Below are 15,921 nucleotides of genomic sequence, written 5' to 3'. Positions count from 1 at the left end.
TCCTGTGAGAAGGGGAAGCAACTGCTGCAGACATTTCTCTGGAAAGTACAGTCTACAGCGTGAAGAGAATTTCTTATCTATTACGCCAGGAGCTTCACCCCTGAGCCCTTTGAGTCTCAACCATGCAGGAAGAGACATCTCTGTCACGCCGTTTTATGCAGACTCAGAGTCTCAGCCCGGTGAGGTGACTTGTCCAGGGTGGCACAGCACCTAAGCCCAGGCCACGTCTTGGTAAGAGCCTCCAATATTTTCTCAACATCTTAGTGCCTAGCACAGGACTGGCTCCAGCCACCACAGCCTCCAGGGAGCTGGTGCGGGGTTCAGAGTTGGAGGGTGAAATCGGAGACTGGATTCTGAGAGTCCGCCAGGGACTGAGAACCTGGGAAAGTTTTGAGACGCTTGAGACTTGACCCCTGAGTAGAAGGTGACGTCTGGTATGAGTCAAGCAGACCGTGCTGCTGGGAAATTTTCCCAGTCATCCTGCACATCCAAGGTTTGATGTCCTGGGCCTGCTGCAGCCAGTACATTCCTGGGATTCCAAGATCTCTGTGGAGGAAGAGCCTTCCCACGATGAGGCCTCTTATGCAAAGACGAGGAAGCTGGGTCTGTTCTCTGGTCTTCGCCAGTGCCTCTGTCCCCCGGGCAGATGAGTTTGCGCCTAGGTTGAGTCCTTTGCACGGGTGGGTCTGTTCGCCTGCTGACAGGAACCAGTAGGGACTGGGCCACTAACAGGCCAAGTAACTGTGGCTTCACAGAAGACCACAGCCAGACAGGCTCGGAGACGGACAACCTGGAATGGCATGCCAGCTTACATGACAATGTGGCCCTGGCTCCCATCTGATCCTCAGGCCCTCACACCACCCTGCTTGGTTCTTCTGCCAAGAAAAAAACTGCTCAGGTCCAAAAGAAACCAGCATGGGAATGACATAGGCCTGGTCGTTATGTGCCTGCCAGCTGCGCACACACACACGCACACACACACACACACACACACACACGCACACACACACACGCACGCACACACACACGCACGCACACACACACGCACACACACACACGCACACACACGCACACACACACACGCACACACACACACACACACGCACACACGCACACACACACGCACACACACACGCACACACGCACACACACGCTATGAGCCCCGTCCTCTGGGAGAGACGAGGCTTTGTTCTCATAAGTAAAAGACTCAGTCCCACAGTTTGAGACGCACCCCCTGTTCCATGCCTGAGCCTCTCCTCTATGCAGGGCTCTCCAGTTGCCCTCAACCGGATCAATCAGGAACACCCTGGGAAGGACACACCACGGTCATTCTACTTCTGTCTGGGCACAGAAGCTCCGCCAGGTAAAACAGCTTGTCCAGGGTGGCACAGAACCTAAACCCAGGCAAGCACCCTGCAGACCTCCGAGGAGTTCAGGTACAGCTCAGCGTCCTGTTCTGCTAGGCTGTGGGGGCCTGGGCTGTGGTGATGAGGTGCTAGCACGGGGCAGAGGACTAGAGACTGAAATCAAGGACCCAGATAACCAACCTTGATTGGTCTCGGGGCAAAGCACCTTCCCCAAAGAAGGAATAAAGGAGACAGAGAGGCAGGACAGTCAGGGTCATCTTCTGTGCCATGGGTCTGCTTTGGTGAGGATGGTGGTGGTGGTGGTAGTAGAGGTGGTGGTGGTGGTGGTAGTAGAGGTGGTGGTGGTGGTGGTGGTGTGTGTGTGTGTGTGTGACATCCCCAGCGCATCCTCAGAGTCAATGATGAAAGACTCTGTACTCGAGGTGCACTCACCCCATGTGTGTGGAAACCATCTCGAAGCAGCTTTTCAGTCCTCCCGCTCTGTGTCTCTGGGTAAGTCTCTTGCCTTCTCTGAACATCAGCAGCACTACACCCTTGCACCCCGTAAGCAATAGAGCCAGGGAAAATCTGATGCCAGTTAGATGCAAGGTCTTCCGTTAGAACGCTCCTGCCATTCGGCCTGAGCCTGGCACCCAGGAAGCTCTAGCCAAGAGCGTAGCAGTGACCACCTGTCTACCCAGTGGGAAGATGGCCATGGATGTGAAACAAGGAGAGAAAAAGTCTTGGCTGCAGGCGCGGTCCCAGCATCAGTGAGGTCGTGAGAGATTTTGAGCATCGTGGAAGAAGGTTTGGGGGAACAATGTTACTAAAATAAAATGACCCTTGCCAGGAGCAGCTTGTAGAAACAAGGTGCCTTTTGCAGAGGGAAAACCTGAGGCTGGAATTGGGGATAAGGGCAGTTGCTGGCTTTGCGTCTCTCAAATGTTTCTGGGGTTTCTGTCTTCAGATGCACTTGCTACAGCCCCTTGCCCTCACCCAACATGCCAGACTCCACTCAAATTTCTGAAGCCCTGGGAGCCACCGCTACCCCCATTAGAGCAGCCCCCCAGGCAGAGGACCCAGTCCCAGCCCAGTAGAGAGGTGGGGCAGAGGATTTGTGTGACGCTGCCATCTGCTGGCCACTTCTGTGAACTGCAGGCAGAGCGCGGCGACTCCCCAAGAGGCCACCGAAGAGAAACACAGAAACCTTCGCCTTCTCCACACAGACTCTGTCCCAAGTCAGTTTCTCATCTCTATCTCATTTAAAGCACTCGGTGCTGGACTGAAAGCCCCACACAGGCGTCGCCTCTGTCGCATGAGCCCAGCACCCTGGTTAACATAGGACAGTGTCAGCCACGTTGTGTGGGCTCTGTGAGACGGTTGAGCCCTGGGCATGTGGCAGTGCTGGGTGGGAAGGGGAACTGGGACCTGAATATCTTACTTAGCTTAGTTTGTTGCTCTGACAAAACCTCCAGATGGAAGGAGGGGGGAAAACTTGATGCAACAAAAACAAAAAGAAGACAAAATACTTGAAGTAAAAAAGTGTTGTTCCTCCTATGGTTAAATAAAGTCCCTCATTGCTGGGAAGGAGGAGCAGGTCACATGACCCAGAGCCAATGGGTGCTCTACCTTGTCTCTACTCTTAATACTTAATTCAGGCTCCAAACACCGAGAGTGGTGCCGCCGCCCTGAGGCTGGGCCTTCCCACATGAGTTAGACTCACCCACGGGCCAGGACCCAGAGTGAGGGATCCCACCTGACTAGATTTCAGAGCTGTGTTTGCACTGTGTCTGTGAGGGCTCTCATCTGAGGAAACCCAGAATTTGCTGGACCTGTGGCGTGAACTGGACTCAGTGTGAACCAGACTCGAGGTCCGAACGGGACATGTGGTGATGTGAACTGAACTCGTGGTGTGAAATTGGACTTGTGGTATGAGCTCCTGGTGTGAATTGAACTCATGGTGTGAAACTGGACTCTTGGTGTGAAGCTGGACTTGTGTGAACTCATGATGTGAGCCAGACTTGCTGCATGAACTAGACTTTCGGTGTGAACTGCGCTCGTGGTGTGAACAGCCTGCTGGGGGTGAAACTTCCCTGCCTGGTGGGGAGGTGGGTGACCCGGAACTCTGAGGCCTTGACCCTTTCAGTTGCCATCCTGTTCTGTTTCCTGTCCACTCTGAAGTGAAGGCCTCAACGCACACACTGGCCACCATGATATCCTGCCCAAGCTGCCAACTGGTGACAGCCAGAACTGTCTGAATCAAACAAGTTCCTTCCTCCCTGTGCTCTCTGTCGGGCATTTTGTCACAGTGAGGGAACAAGTTATAACCACAGGTGGATTGGTCAAGCCGGTTTGTCTTCCATGGTGAGCAGATCTCATTCACCAGGTGGAAGAGGGCCCAGCTAGACCTCCGCCATTGCCCCCTTGCCTGGTTACGTGCTGTTGCCCACCTCCCCAGGACTGCATGATGCATCCCGAACGAACCACCCTACATTTCCAGGGCCTGTGGCAATTGTTTCCTCTTGCCCTCTTCCCCGCTTCCTGGTTTATCCTACCCCACAGTGCCTGAGTCTCCTCCATCTGCTGGGGTGCAGTAGAAACTCAGCTCACCTCAGTGCGAAGCCTGGCAGACCTTCGCATCTCTCATACGGACGTACAGTGTGGTGTCCATCTTACAGAGCAGACGGTTCAGAGAGAGTTGGCTCTCCTCCACACACGGCATGGGACTGGCCATGCCCAGATTCAAACTGGCTTGGGAGTTCCCAAGCCCTAATTCCGAACTTCTCGAAACACCCAAGCAGACAATTCACTCTAGTTACCCAGGACCTTGTTCTGAAAAAGATCTCAAAGACACACCTAAGTTCCCAAAGAGGGATGGGTGATCAACTAGTAATGTCTGTCACCAGTGTGTGACTGTCAAAGGTCAACCTCAGGTGTTTTGAGACAGGGCCTCTCTAGACAGCTGAAGCTCAGCTGGCCAGGCAGGCTAGTCGGTGCGCTTCATTCTCCCTTCTGTAAGTTTTAGGGATCGAACTTGCCATCAGACTTGCTCGCTTGTCATCAGACTTGCACGTCGAGCTTTTACACTGGCTGGGCCATCTTGCCCGAATGTTTTAATAAAATAAAAATGAGTTCTTCTTTGGCCCCGATGTCTTGGCTCACCAGCAACTCAGCTCACCCTGCGACAGAGGTATTGCTCCTCCCCCAACACAATCCTCCCCTCATTAACCAGTCACTCTCCAATGTGTAGCGGTTTTAATATCAAAATGGCATCTTACACAGAAGCAGCTACAAATATGAAAGTCAAAAGACACTCCCGCCCCTGTAACTGTGGCTGGACCCACCGAAAGAGCTACATCTTTTAATCTACATCAGGTTTTCGGGGCCCACACTATACCTCCCTCGGTAGAAACAACATGGAACAGATATCTTTGCTGGGATGGTTATAAAACAAAGGGTCCCTAGACAGATTCCCGGAGCGGCTGCACGGGAGCCCCAACTTGAGCATGTCCAAGCTGTCCTCACTGCCTCCAGCCCCACCCTCGGGGAGGAGCTACGGTGGCTCCTCCCTCCAACCAGGCTATGACCTCTTTCTTCAGACTGGAGGCCAGTCTTGCACCCACAGGATCCTGCTCAAAACAAACCTAAAGTTCAACGGAATTAGGGTGCAGGTGCAGCCCAAATGCGGGCCATTAGAACGAGCCTCAGGGACTCGGTTTTCTCGAGTTATAGTCTCTCTTTTCTCCACCACCTATCTCATGCCCATGCTCACGAGAGTGCGTGCGCACATGCACACGCACACATGCACACACACATACCATCACCACCACCACCTACCCCCAGATCTTCTGGAGAAGGCACACACATTGGGACCTGTGTTACGTTTTTAAGCTCCTTGCTGTCCCCTCTGTTCCTTGATTTCTGGGGATCTCCCACAATCCCCACTGAGGGTGGTGCACTATGAACCCTGCTCCTCTCCAGTGGACTGAAGTGTCTTCCCAGCTACCAGAAGTTCTGGTGCTTTCTATAACGGGGCTAGCACACACCGCAAGCTCCCCCCTGTCCCACCTGGGCTGGGTCAAGAACTCCAGCCCTGCCACCCTCTCAGACCGTATGATGCTAGGCAGGCAGACCCCAGAGATCTGTCTCTAACGTGCCTGTGCTGAGGTTAAAATTGCAGACTGTGCCTGGTGTCCCACGGGATAAAATCCATGTTTACAGCCAACAAGACCTGGGACTTGCCACACCCCGAGCTTCTCATTGATACGATTCCTCGGGAATCCCCCAGACTTGTTTGGATCCTCTCTAATCCTAAAGTGAGTGTGGCTCCAGCTGTGCCCTCCGTGCCTGTCAAGGTTGGGCTGGCATGATCCCTCTTCAGCGAGCCTTCCCTGCCTCATCTTAGCTCTCCTAATTCCTGCCCCCTTCAGTGCCCTGAACCCATCACACATAACTGCAGCCATGAGGACCAGCTACTGTCCCAAACTGGGACCCTGTTACGCCTTCCTTGAGAAGGCTCCTGTCTAGTCTCAGCGTCTGGAGCAGAGAGCCCTGTGCAGCCTTTCTCTGGGCACTGTTGATGAAATGAGGCAGATTGGCCATAAGGGGGCAGCAGAGAGAACAGACGAGCCGTACCTGTAGGGTAAACCCACGTTCCTACGTTCCTACCGGGTGTCTCCAGTTCCTCTGTGGCTCAGGCCCCTCTTTGGGCTCCCTGGCATCTCTACAGTCTTAAGCCCGTGGGTAAGCAGCTCTCACAACACTGATCAGGCAGCCTGTCCGTGAGCCTCCAGTATCCTAGGCTCTGACCTCTATGCTTCTTGGTGAAACAAGCTCCCTTTTCTTACCCTGGTGTCACCCCAAGCTCCACAAGGGTCCCCCAGCCTCATGGCTTTCTGTCCCTGCTCACAGAAGACTATCCTTTGCCTTAAGCATCCCTAAATCTCTGCCAGCCACACTCCCTTCCCTCAGCACACCTACCCTGTGTAAAAGTGCTACCTTAGAAGATTTAGAGGGGAAGATCAAGCTATTTAACTTAAGTGTTGAAGAATTTTCAGCCCTTCTGGATACTTCTATCTGGAGCTTGATGATGTCATAGGACCAAAACTCCGTAAATCTCCTAAACAAGGACTCCAGGCAGGCCATGACCTTGTGGTCAATGAGTCCGTGAATAACACGTTGGGCCCACCAGACAGGTGTCTTAGGTACCTGCATGAGCTAAGAGCCACTTAGAGAACTGTTTGCAAGTACATGGTAGTTTACAGGAGCTAACAGCCACTGCAGATGTTAAGGTTCTGAATGGAACCACACCCATAGAAGGCTGGCTGTACATCCCGCCACACCAAGACGCTCAGTAGACAGTATCTTTTCTTCTGGGCTGAGCCACACCTCAGCCTGGTTACCACTTTGATTGACACTTGGAAGCTCTGACCCGGACCGGTCACGTGTCTACTCTAACTTGCTACATCATCCCCATAGCAACCAAACTCAGAACCTCCGCCCGTCCCTCGCCAGCCACGCTGCCATCCAAGCTGTTAGTGGTAACAGTGAGACCTGTTAGTCAGAGAGAAATCCACAGCCATTCATTTCTGCCGAAAGGAACAGACCAGAAAGGCATACATTAGTCCAGAGGAAGAGGTGGTTCAAAGGAGCCGGCCAAAGCCAGGTCGGGAGGCTGAAGCCCCCCGGATGGGCGGGGCTGGCTGCTAGTGCTCAGCCCCTGGGGCAGCCAGGGAGAGGCAGGGATTAGCTGGGGGAGAGCTGGAGTTAGTGCACAGGAGCCAGAGGTTAGCCCAGAGAAGCCATGAGCCTACTGGAGGTGAGGCATGAAATCACCCCCAGGTGTGGCCCTGGCTTAGCTTCTGGCGGGCTCTGGGGGAGGCTGGCTGGGGCAGAGGCATGGATGTGACAGGTTCCGGAGCTGAGACTTCCCATCAGCCTGTGGGCCTCTAGGGTTCCCTTCCCAGCACCCATTTACCCCTCCCATAAACCCTAAGGCCCTGGATCGAGGTTTCCCTGGCTGTGCCTCGTGACAGCTGGCAGCCTGTCCTCTCTAAGGGTGGAGTGGGAAAAGGATATCCTCGAACCCACTTCCTGTGTGAAAACGCCCTCCCCCCTCGGTGGGAAAGGTCTGGCTAGCTGACCACCTATGTGGGAAACCTTCTTCCTGGTCATTGGCCATCTCTTCTCAGAAAGGTGGAGAGAAAGGCTCTCTTACAGGTTCCAGCTGCCTTCTCAGGCTTCACAGGGGCTGTGATTGACTTTGCTCTGCAACTTTTCGGGGAAATGCCCCTTCACGTGCTTCCTGCTTAGGAAACTCATTTACAGCTTCCAGGTAGGATTAAGGTTCAAACACACACCTTTGAGCTCCTGTACAAGATGGTCAGCCTACCCCTTTCTCCCTGCCCTAAATCACAGAAGGCCCCGGCTAGGTAAGGCCCAGAAATGCCAATTCTAGAGCCGCAGGCACCACACTGGCTCCCACAAGATCCCCTGGTCCCATCCACTCCTGGTGGCAACCAGACTTGTGCACAGAGGAGAGAGGTCATGCTCGGAGCCCAGCGTCCCACGTCCACAGGACAGCCTCCTCCTCCTCCTCCTCTGGGCATCACCAATATGGCTGTCCCCTGCCTCAGACTTGGCCTGAACAGCCTGGGGACATCTGCTTGCCAAAAGGAGGGACCAGCCCCCAGGAGGCCCAGAGCTCGGCAGGGCTGGGTTAGTAAGAAGAGAAACCAGTTAGTAGGGCTGGGTTAGTAGGTCAGAGCACAGCACCAGCAGACACACACAGGAGCCACTAGAGAGAAGGCAGCGGGGGTCGTTAGTTAAGGGGCAGCGGGGTGCGAGTGGGGTGCCCCGGGGTTAGACAATTAGTAATCAAAAGAGCTGCCTATGGGAGAGAAAGCTGGCAAGAGGGGAGAAAGGCAAGAGACGTTAAGGGTTCAAAGCACGTGTCTGCCCCAGGTAGGAGGGTCTGTGTGCAGAACACAGGGAAGGACGGACCACCAAGTCCCCTGCACCCCGCCCTCAGCGTGTCTTTTTCTATGTTGAAGTCCCTGCCATGTGGCAACATCTCTGTCACCTCACCACAGGCACCAGGGGAAGTAGAAGGGTCCCATTCCACCAGCAGCAAACGGCAGAGTTGGTGAGTCTCTTAGCATGCCCTGTCCTTTCGGACGGGTCTGCACATAGATCCCAGCCTCCAGGCAGAGCCTTCCTGAGCCTCGTCTGCTCCACGCCCCAGCCTCTGGGAAGGCCCCCAGCCTGCAGAGTTAGTAGGGTTTGGCTGCTGCAGGGTTAGTAGGGCATGCTCGGGCCAGGTTAGTGGATTAGTCGGTTGACAGAAGGCCAGGCATCTCGTCACGTGCCACAGCGTCCTGGCCGAGCCCTGGGTTGGTTAGTAGGTTAATCACACCATGCAGCCTTTCTTCTCACCACCCCACCACCGCCACAGGCCTCCTGTCCCCACCGTCCTGGGCATAGGACCCGACCAGGGCAGGGGGTCTGCTTCTCCTTCCCTATCAGCACCCCTCAGGAATCAAGCCTGACCTCCGTGACCCATGCTGGAAGCTCAGAGCTTCCATTTCAAGGCTGTGGGTCTCAAGAGCCCCACAAACACTTCATATCTGCCAAAAATGAATCACCCTTATGCCAGCTTGTTCTCAGTGCAAACCCCCTGCCTGGTTGTGGCCAGCCCCTTCCCAGAAGGATCTTCTCACACATTTGCATACACACACACACACACACACACACACACACACCATCTTTCCACAAAACAGCTAACCCATCCACCCTCAGAGCTGCTCTGCTAGGAAATAAACATCTCTTCTATCACCAACACCCTGGCTTCTGGCTGCTCCCACCACTGACCTACCCTGCCCTCCTCAAGGAACTGGCCTGAGTCCTAAGGCAAAGCTTGGACTTCCCCAACCCCCAACCCTCCAGCTTCTCTTTCCTCCCAGGTGACACCAGGACACCTGAGCACTCCTTAATTACTCTAGATATCACCCTTGGCGCTTCGAAAGCCCAACCTCTGTCTCCCAGCATTTTAGATGTTCAGTAAGAAAACAATTCTGTGCCAGCAAAGACAGGAAATGTTTCGTCCTGCGTTATCTGAGCTCCTCCTTGGCATTTCAGGGCTCTGAGAAGTCCTGCGCTCTACGTGACCAATTTGAATTTTGCTTTAATTTCCTCCCAAAAGCAATCAGCCAAGCCACACCTTTCTCATCCTGCAAAGCCCCGCTGGGTCAGCCTGGCTAGGAAGCCTCTCCCTAGCGCCAGAGCTGGGGGTTTCTCCCCCACTATGGCCTCCTTTGACTGCTCATTGTCTAATTCTTCCTGGACACAGCTTCTCTCCGCTGACTATGAAACTGTAAATGTCTGAGGTACGGCTGGGCAGCACCTATATTTCCCAAGATGGCTCACAGTAAAAAACCATGACAGACTCCATGTTTCAGCAGGAAACAAGGTTCCTCTCCTTCTGGAAAACACTGCAAGCTACAACAGAGACCAAAGGTAGACGCTGCCTCAGACTGGTCAGCAAGGCAGACCCAAGCGGCCCAGCCAGAAAAGCCTCTGGATCTGACAGTACCCAACCCAGATGAAGCCTCACCTAAAACTCCCTAAACTCCCACTGAACAGAACCGTATGGTGTATCTGAGAGCCCGGTACTGAACCAGGCACGGGGCCCTCTGAGAGCTGTCTGGGTCACCAGGACAGCATATAGCCCATATGACAATGTGGAAATCAGAGTTGATAGAGACAAGGAAACTTGTAGAAGGCACCCAGAGACCTGAGCTAGCTCTGCAGCCACCATGTCCCCAAGACACCTGGCACAGTGCCAGCAAATCTGTACCTATCTTGTATTTATCTGTTCCTCCCTAAGAGGGGACTCTGAAGGGGACACTGGCTGCTCATGTTTGTGAGACCCGCCCCCCGCCCTGTCAGAGTCCTCTCAGCCCCTCTGTGAAGGTGTGGAGAGACAAGAACACCAAGAATGGGTCTAAGCTCAGATGAGGTCACAAGCCTGAGTCCTGGAACAGCAAGGTTGTCACCCTTATGCCAGCCTCAAGCCCTGTGGTGTGAGTCTTGGAGGCTGAGCACCACAGCCCTGAATAAAGAATAAATACACAACTGCCCCACCTTCCCTCCTGTCAAGGGCTTCCTGTTTCTAGACTGTCCTAAGGAAGACCAAACGCTGCTCCGTTGCTGGTCGTAGGACCATCTCCTCCAGGAGGGTCTGTGACAAGAATGAACAGGAGGTTGTTCTGGGCACAGCACCCTGAGGAGGGAATGTGTGCCAGCCTCTGTCCCTCAGCAGCTACACAACATGGAGTGTGGCTCTGGCTGAGCACTCCGGTGTCCTGGGCAAAGCCTTCGTAACTACAGACTGGGTGCAGCCCATTCTGGGTGACTGGAGGAAGCAGGAGCTGCTCACTTCCCTACTGGGTCTCCTTATCTTAGTGTACCCCCTTCCTGCACCCCCTTTCTCTTTCCAAGGTCCCTTCCTGTGCTCCATGGTGCAGGGGCTAGCCGGGCTCCTCCCAGGCCAGCACTGGCTGGCTGGCCTTTCCCCACATCCAGCAGGGATCTAAGCCTCACCCAGGAAACACCCAAACAGATCCATCACCCAAGCGGCAAACAGACAAAAAAGAAAAAAAAGAAAATGAGAAAGGAAAGGGAAAGGAAAAAAAGAGAAAGAAAAACAAAAGACAGACATTGAGCTCCTCCCAAGCAGCTCCTCACCCATGCCCAAGGAGTCCCTGCCATACCCACTGGTCCTCTGAGACACCATCCTGTGGCCAGGGGGGAGCCTAGCCCCGCCCATCTCCAGAGGCCTCCGGTGCCCCAGGGCTATAAACTGCAGCCTCCCCCACCCTGGAGCTGTCCATCAGAGGCAGAGTGAATTCTGAGCAGTGTATCTTCCAGGAATGGTTCTTCTTCAGGGAGCTCCATCTCAGGTACTGGGAAGGACAGGGTCTTCAGGGGGACGGGTTGCTCCCCGGTTCCATGAAGTCAGAATCCAAGGGATCCCCAGGGCTCCAAGGCAGACCAGGGTCTGGAGATGCACAGAGCTGCCTGGGGAAGGCGCAATGAAAGAAGGTGAGCTCACCCAAAATACCATTCGCCTATGTCTTGTGCTCACAACATACGAACACACACACACGGAACAGGTTGGCAGAGCCTGGGAAACAAATCTGGCAGAATAAACTTAGACAGGAAGTAGTAAAAAGGAACCAACAGATGGGGTTCACACAAAGGATCAGCAGAAGCCAACGGCAGGTGGCCCAGACTGACTCCAGGAGGCCAAGGTCTGAAAAGGGGTGGAGCCAACTCAGGAGGAGTCCCCAGTGGCTTCAGCTGAGACCCTGTGCACACCCCACCCCACACACGGACCAGGCACCCCACAGGGCAGAGAGCTCACCGTCTTGCTGAGCTGTGGTAATGTGTTTTTCCGTATTTGAAGATCTCAGAGGGTGGGACCCATCTCTCTGTCTTTCACCCCTGGACATCCAGCATCACCACCTTAAAGGTCAGGTTCATATCTGTGTGAGATGACCACGCCCCCCGATGGCCACGCCCCCAGAACCTCAACTGGGAGGGGCTTCAGATTGTTCTCATTCTCTTTTTCCCAAAATGAGGCCATGCCATGCACAGCAAGCCTTCTGCTTCTGGCCCCCAGGTCTCCTCAGAGGCAGAAGAGCTGGTTATGGGAGGGAAGAGGAGACAGAGGACCGACCACCCACCCTCCTAAAAGGAAGCATGCTTCTCACCCTTACCTGATTTCATTACGTCACCGACATTACACCATCCACATCATGGAAGGCCTAGCTCCTAGTTCCTCCCCGACACAGACATCACAGAATGACTCTGGAAGACAGAAGAGCCAGCCCCCCACCGCCACACCACACCTCCCCTGCCCCGCCCAGGAGACAACCATGCCCAAGCCCTGCCTTGGCTCGGGAGCCATCTGCCTCCTCCTTTGTCACCTAGAGAATTGTGGGTTCTTGTGTGACCCAGGAAAACCGGGCAGCTAGTGGACAAGGTGGTAGACAGGGTGGGACCTGGAACTCTGAGCTTAGTACTGTCATGGCTGCTGGAAACCTGTGCCTCTCTCCGACCCCTGCCCTACCCCGACAAGGGCACTATAGCGACCATTCAAGACATGGCTGAGAAATGAAAGTGACCCCCTGCCCACCTCAGTCCCCATCCTTTCCTGTGACTCTCACAACAAAGAACAGGTGGCCAGAGGGTAGCACAGGGCTCGTGTGAGCCACTGCAAGTCACGGGGGTGGAGGAGAGAAGGGAGTCGTGCAATCCCGCCCCGGGAATCCCGCCCCAGGACTCAGCTTCGCTCTTTCCTTGAGTCATGCTACATCTCTCCTCCAAACCCTGAGCCAGGGCAGGTGAGACATCTCATAGCCGCTCTTGGATGGAGCCTCTTGTCACAGAATCCTGGAGTTGAATGGAAGAAGTGGGGAACCCTGAGGAGGTCCCCGTGTCTGCACGACCAAGTAGCCTGTTCAAGCTTACAAATGGCATCTTTCAGAGTCACAGGACACCATCCACCTTCCTTTTGCGGGGTTCCAGAGCTGACCCTTTTTCTCATGCACCAGCAGAGAGCGGGCAGGCTAGTGAAGGGATACTTATCTGCAAGGCAGCTTTGCAGGGTGGCTGTGACCTTTCCCTTCACTCTTCTGCCACCTGGGAACCAGCAGGAACTCTGTGAACAAACGCGCCCTGTCACAGGGTACAGACCAAGAATCCTGGTCATTGTGAGGACAGTGGAAATTTCCAAAGAACCCTAGTTCTCAGGTCAGGCTGACTGGGTGTAGAAAAAAAAAAGCTGTGGGTGTGGGAGCCACACAACCCAGGGTGAAGCTACGGCTCTCCAACGCCACACGTGCAGTGTGTGTGTGACTCGGAGTCATTACTCTAGAAACTCAGCCAGGATCTTTACCAATTAATCAGTGGCTCGAATTCAGAAACACAGACCATGGCCCCTGTCTTAGGGTTTCTATTTCTGCACAAAACCTTATGAGCAAGAAGTTGAATAGGAGAGGGTTTATTTGGCTCACACTTTCTTATAGAACCCAGGACCACCAGCCCAGGGATGACCCCACCCACAATGGACCCATTGATCACTAGTTGAGAAAATGCCGTACAGCTGGATCTCATGGAGACATTTTCTCAAGGCAAGCTCCTTCCTCTGTGATAACTCCAACTTGTGTCAAGTTGACATAAAACGAGCAGTACAACCCCTAAGCAGAAACACAGGCTGCATTTATATTCAGCCATCATACAATCCTGGTGGGGATATACCAGGTAGAAAACATGGGTCCAGTTAAAATCCCTAAGGAACAGATGGGACACAGTGGCATGGATCTGAGCACCCTGGACAAACCACACAAGCCGTGCTAAGAAAAGTCAGACCCAGAGCTGGGTGTGGTAGCACCCTCCTGGAAAACCAGCGTTGGGGAGACTAAGACAGGAGGGTCATGAGTTCAAGACCAGCCTGGATTCTCTCATATTCTGGCTCTCTGTCTGTATCTCCTCACCCTGCTCAAGATTTAAAAATTAAAATGAGTAGTGGGTGTGGCCAATTTTATACAAAATGTCCATAGAAGGGCAAAGAGGAATGATACAAAGTAGCTTACTGCTCACAGTGGCTTGGTGTAAAATAGGAATGGGTTCCCAGATTTGGACAATCTGGGGGGAGGGTATGTCTATGGGGGGCCCAATAGACATATGGCAGTGTCATAAAACAGAACTGCAGGGTGTGGTGAAACTGTGGTCAAAATATATGGCCTGTACCCTTGAAAAAGGAATGCGACACTGTGCTTAAGCTATACAAGAAAGGGTTGAGTTACTGAGAAAGGGCAGGACCAAGGGGCATATGCCTGACCTGCAGTGGGGGTCTCAGCCACTGGCCCTGTGAAGGCTGGGCCTAGGAGGGGACACATAGGCAAGAGATACACAGACATTTCTTTTGTTTAGGGGTGAATTTTTAAGCTTTTAAAAATGTTTGAGTCTGAGTGGCATGTGTTTGTGTGTGTATGTGTGTGTGTGTGTGTGTGTGTGTGTGGTATCTAAGAAGGTGAGAAGAGGAGGGAATCAGACCTCCTGAAACTAGAGTTACATACAGTTGTGAGCCACCCCCTGGATGCTACACATGAAACTGGGTCCTCTGCAAAGGCGGCCAGTGCTCTGAGTCACTGAGCCATCCCTCCAACCCCTGGTTTTTGGTGTCTTACTGTTTGTCTATTGCTGGCTTGTTTTAAGACAGAGTATCAAACAGCCGGGGCTGGCTTCAAACTCACAACATAGCCAGGGTTAACTCTGAACTTCTGGGGTTGCAGGCTTGTGGTACCCCATCCAGAACCTAGCGTGCTTGGCTCAAACCTGGAACTTTCTAAATATCAGGCAAAATACTCTACCTGCCCAAAACACTAATTTTATTTTGTACAAATTCTAAACGAACAACCTAATCACACAACTGTGGGGCTTTTTTCTACAAAAGGTATTTATGCAGGATGGAAGGACCCAAGCTGAGAAGCTCATGGCCACAGGTTGTGGCTATGCACCTGGCTCATGGCTCTACCCCCACCAAAAGCCAAGACCAGGAGCCCCTTATGTAAGCCTGGACAAAAGACTAGCACCACGCGACACGGATCTCTCATACCTTGAGGTTCAGGAGGTTTAGTCCCTGTGTTGTGGACAGAGCCAACTTGGTAATGCCATTGGCCTCCACAGCCAGTGTCTCTGCTTCACTCCCAGGTACCACTGAGGCAGGTCAGCCATGTCCATGTGATGAGAATAGACAGGCCTCTGACTATCAAAGAACGAAAGACAGGAATGAGAGGTAGGCGTCCAGGGCTGGTCACACTGTGGTATCGCCACAACAGAACTCCTCAGAGAGGGGAAGGGCATAGGCATGGAACCCAGAGAACCCAGCGTGACTCTGCACCTTGCATTTGTCTTTCTTCTTTTGAGACAGGGTCCTGCCATGTAGCCCAGGCTGGCCTCAAACTCAGACTCCCTTCAAACTTAAGGTCTTTTTTTCTTGGTCTCCCAAGTGCTGAGCTGAGCCTCAGTCCCCTGTCCATGGAATGAGTGTGTGACATCACGTTCACTGCAAATGTTAAATGAGGTGATGGGACCTTCACTCCGTAGGGCGTGAGGCTTCTGACTATACCATACATGCACAGTGTCCAAGAAATGTACATGGTTTGGTTCCTATCAAGGTGAAGAGCTGCGAGGGAAATGGCCAAGGGCTGCACTTGAGGTCCCAGTGTTGCTCTTTCTGCCTGACCCAGGGATAAAATCTCTGCTCCAATTGCGGAGGCAGACATGAGCTGCTGACACAAACTGCTTTGGAGGCTCTGGTACCCAGAGCTCCAAAAGCCCCTGGGAATGCAAGTGGCACCTTCCAGAGAGCTGCAAGGAGCTTTGCCACTTGGGCAGAAGACAGAGCACAAAAGAGGACACGTGGAGCCAAAGAGTGGAAAGAAAAGCAAAAAGCAGGAGAAGGGAAGCCAGCTAAGACCAACTGGGTCGTGGGCGCTGCTCTACAGAG

Source organism: Micromys minutus (genome assembly GCF_963924665.1).
Source record: "Micromys minutus genome assembly, chromosome: 29".
Classification (NCBI taxonomy): Eukaryota; Metazoa; Chordata; class Mammalia; order Rodentia; family Muridae; genus Micromys; species Micromys minutus.
The sequence above is the reverse complement of the archived record's forward strand: the minus strand, read 5'-3'. Positions refer to the sequence as shown.